General features: G+C 38.5%; 1 pseudogene; it reads right to left on the bottom strand.

The window, feature by feature from the left end:
• Window positions 1-1,875: 1,875 nt before the first annotated feature.
• LOC139030921 (olfactory receptor 8S1-like) lies at window positions 1,876-2,796 on the bottom strand (annotated as a pseudogene).
• Window positions 2,797-4,650: the final 1,854 nt, after the last annotated feature.

The raw sequence follows: 4,650 nt of genomic DNA, 5'->3' as shown, positions 1-4,650 counted from the left end.
GCAAGTGTCCTCCAAGTCCATTCACATTTCTGCAAATGGCATTATATCATTCTTTTTTTTGGCTGAATCATAATCTGTTGTTTATATATATTGCATCTTCTTTATCCATTCATCTGTTGATGGATACTTAGGTTCCTTCCATGTCTTGGCTATTATAAATAGTGCTGCTATGAACATTGGGGTGCATATATCTTTTTGAATTAGCAGTTTTCATCTTTTTCAGATATATGCCCAGGAGTGGGATTGCTGGACCATATGGTAACTTTATTTTTAGTTTTATAAGGAATGTCCATACTGTTATCCTTAGTGGCCGTACCAGTTTACATTGCTATCCACACTGCAGGAAGATTCCCTTTTTTCTACACCCTCTCCAGAACTTATTTGATGATGACAGTTTGGACTAGTGTGAGGTGATAGTGTAGTTTTTATTTGTGTTTCTCTAATAATTATTAGTGTTGAGCATTCTTTCATGTACCTCTTGGCTATCTGTATGTCTTCTTTGGAGAAAAGTCTTTTTAGGGATTCTTCCCATCTTTTAATTGGTTTTTTTTTTTAATATTAAGTTGTATGAGCTCTTTGTATATTTTGGAAGCTAAACCCTTGCTGGTTGATTATTTGTAAATATTTTCTCATCCTCCATAGGTTGTATGTTTGTTTTGTTCATGTTTTCCTTTGCTGTGCAAAAGCTTGTATGTTTGATTATGTCACGTTTATCTATTTTTACTTATCTATTTTGCCTTGGGAGACTGACCTAATGAAACATGGTATGATTTATGTCAGAGAATGTTTTGCCTAAGTTCTCATTTGGGAGTTTTATGGTGTCATAACTTGTATTTAAGTCTTTAAGCCATTTTGAGTAAATTTTTGTCTATGGAGTGTGGGAGTGTTCTAATTTCATTGATTTATATTCAATAAAAATAATGTCTCTTGATGTTTTAATTTACATTGTACTACTTCTAATGACTTTTGTCTGGCTTCCATATATATATATATATGTATGTGTATATATATATATATGTATATATATATGTGTATATATATATATATATGTATATATATATATATACTCTATGCCCATTGGACAGCATTTTCCCAGTTGCCCTTCCCCCAGGCCCCGGAAACCACAATTCTACTTTCTGCTTCTATGAGTTTGATCTCTTTAGATACCACATATAAGTAGAATCAAGCAGTTTTTCTAGTCTGTGACTGGCTTTTCTCACTTAACACAATATCCTCAAGGTTAATCTGCATTGTCACATGTTGCAGATTTTCTTTCCTTTTTAAACTGAGTAATCCACCATTGTATGCATGTACCACATTTTCTTTATCCATTCATCTGCTCATAGACATTTAATATGTTCATTCTTCGCTTTCACTTTTCTGTGACTATTTGCAGGTTCATATGCCATTTAATGTCTATGGTACCACCAGGTCAGATGAACAAAAGGTAATAAACTGTCTCATTCTTGAACATTAAATATGTCTAGATGACTTGTTCTTTGTCCTGCTACTAATGGGCTCCTTTGTGTAACTCCACAGGTCAAGTTCAGGGCTCAGAGAACCTTGTTCTTGCCAAGGTCTTTGTTCTTGTTCTGCCTCTTCAACTGTAGTGAAGTCACTCCTTCTGGACTAGTTTCCAAGGCTATGATAGGAGCTGATGTCTCTGAACCTTTTCCCTCAGACCTATGATGGGTCAAATACTTCTCTGAGTATATTTATTTCAGCTTTTGGAAGGCATTTCACTTTGAGTAAGAAAAAAATACAATTAATTATATTAAAATTCAAGTTCCATAGAAGCTCTAAGTTTGCAAAGCTCTCTTTCCTTGTAGATTGGTTTTCAGATAGAAGAAAAGTTCTATTTGTCATTTCTTAACCTTAGACACATATTTGCTGCTTTAGTATCCTCTGCAGAGCTGCCTTTACCTCCTGGTTCTTAAAGCTGTAAATGAGTGGGTTTACCAAGGATGTGATCACACCATACTGTACAGAGACAACTCGCTCCAGGACTGATCCTGAAGAGGGGCTGATGTACCTGAATAGAGCCGTCCCATAGAACAAGAGCACCACGGTGAGGTGGCAGGAGCAAGTGGAGAAGGCTTTGACTCGGCCTTTAGAGGAGATACTTAGAATGGCAAGAATAATTTTAGAGTAAGAGAAGAGGATCAGGAGCAGTGTCACAAGTCCTAGAAATGTAGCAGACCCAGCTAGCAGGCTGGTGTTTGGCGTGGTATCACTGCAGGAGAGAGGGAACAGTGAAGGCAGTTCACAGCTGAAGTGGGAGATGATATTGGGACCACAGAACCGTAAGCTCTGGGCACAAAGGTTATTCACTAGTGAGTTCAGAAACCCCATCAGTCATGCTGCACTGACCATTGCGGTGCACAGAGGTCCATTCATGATCACAGTGTAGAGCAGAGGGTGACAGATGGCAGCATAGCGGTCATAGGCCATAGCAGAGAGCAGGCAGCCCTCAGTGCCTCCAGAAAATATGAAAAAGAAACTCTGGGTAATGCATCCCCACACTGAAATGGTTTTCCTCTGAGACAGGAAATTCTGCAGCATCTTGGGCACAGTGACTGAAGAGTAGCATATGTCTAGGAAAGACAAATGACCAAGGAAGAAGTACATGGGCGTGTGCAGGTGAGGATCAGCCCTGATCACCAGGATCATCATCAGGTTCCCCATCAGGGTCAGGAGGTAAATTCCCAAGAAGAGAACAAAGAGCATGGTCTGGATATCTGGGTCAGTAGACAACCCCAGCAGCACAAATTCATCAATAATGCTAAGGTTTTTCATGGTTTCTTAGATATTCCTTCCCTAAAGAGAAAGAAAGTTTACTCATTTGGTGGGATAATGATCTGAGTCATTCACTGGGTATAGAATTTTTTAAGCTATAAAAGATCCACTTTTTAGCTTAAGTCAGAAGTGAAGCTGAGAGTAAATAAGTATCTGACTATCCTATTACCCTATTAAACACCGCAACTTTTCTTCTGCTGCCTCTAAATACTCCCTAGTAAGCTGAACATCACTCCCCCATTATACTTAATGCTTTTTAACACATGGATAATGGATTTAGTTCATTAAAGATTATTTTGGGTTAGAATTTATATTATACACCAGCAAGGATGTTTTTTCTGTTCCCCACAACCACCATGGATGCATTCCTAAGTGCCATTACTAGTCACTAGTTCCATAACTTTTGAATAAGAGAAGAGGATAAAGAAAGTGTCACAGTCCTAGAAATGCAATAGACTCAGCTAGAGGGCTCTAAACAAATACTTGTTGAATAAAAGAATGAGTGCTTCCTCAGTACAATCTCTTAACTCTCATTCTACCATCCCTATGGCTTCTTAGATCATGTGTGTGTTAGATGCGTCCAGCTCTTTGTGACTTGTGGACTGCAGCACCCCAGTCTCCTCTGTCCATGAAATTCTCCAGTCAAGAATACTGGAGTGGGTTGCCATGCCCTTCTCCAGGGGATCTTCCCGACCCAAGGCCGGAGACCTGGGTCTCCTGCAGGCAGATTCTCTACCATCTGAGCCACTAAGGAAGCCCCTCTTCTAAGAGGGTCTGATATATCACAGACCCTCACGATGTCTATCCTCTCATGCTCTTCCCCAGCTTTTCAGCACCTAGTATCAACCAAGACTCTATGAACTCTAGATGTTGCAACAAGTAGAAAGACAGTGAGAGGCAAAGCAAGAAACATCCTTTTCTGTGTTGCTGCTTTTGAGAACAATTAGAGTTTAAATTCCTAGTACATCTCATCTGACATGTCAACCAAGACCTGTTATCTAACATCATATTTTCAGATTGATGAAAATATGTGATACAAAGGTGACCTTCCTTGTACCATAAGTTCTGAGAGCCAGAACTAGCCCAAGGTTTCTGATTTTACAGCCAGTTCTCTTTCCAGTGCTTCACACGGAGACAATAAATATTTGTGGATTTAAGGAGTTTGGGGTTTAGAGCAGTGTGGTTTTTGGGGGACAGGAGTGACCACCACTTTCTTGGTCCTATGAATTTGCAATATGTCCTAAGATTTTATAGCAGCTGCTGTGGTAATAAAATGAGTAGTGGACTCATAAAGAGATTGTCCTTGCTGATTAGTGGCTGTGAAAGCTATTTAAGACATAATCTTCTCAAATGCAAAATGGTATCCCTCATCCAATGAGGTCAAAAGTGGTAAAAATAATCCATTAATTTCTTTATAAAAGTTTAAAAATCCTTCCATATGTGCTTAAGGATCAAATGGTTTATGGTAAATGAATATTTGTGATCTGTTGAGTGTCAACAGTTTATGCACATTTTCCCTAATTATTTTACCATTGTTGTAAAATCTGTTTTCATTAAATTTTTTGGTTGTTTTTTAGTCGCTAAGCTGTGCCCAACCCTGTGATTTCAATTAAATGCATTTAAAAAAAAAAATAGGAAACGTACTTCTGGCTCACATTTCCTCCCAGTCTTAATTCCAAGGCTTCATTTATTCTTCCAGAAATTCTCTCTCTCCTTCTGACCTCCACTGATTGATCTCTTGCATTTTAGTATTGAAACTCACCAGCAAAAATTATTCTTCATTCCTTATTTTCCCACTCTTCCCAAACCTCATTTCAAACATCTTCCTTCCCACCCTCACCTTCTTACATCTTT

The sequence above is a fragment of the Odocoileus virginianus genome, chromosome 24 (genome assembly GCF_023699985.2).
Source record: "Odocoileus virginianus isolate 20LAN1187 ecotype Illinois chromosome 24, Ovbor_1.2, whole genome shotgun sequence".
Classification (NCBI taxonomy): domain Eukaryota; kingdom Metazoa; phylum Chordata; class Mammalia; order Artiodactyla; family Cervidae; genus Odocoileus; species Odocoileus virginianus.
Note: the sequence above shows the minus strand (reverse complement) of the source record. Positions and strands in the feature narration are given on the sequence as shown.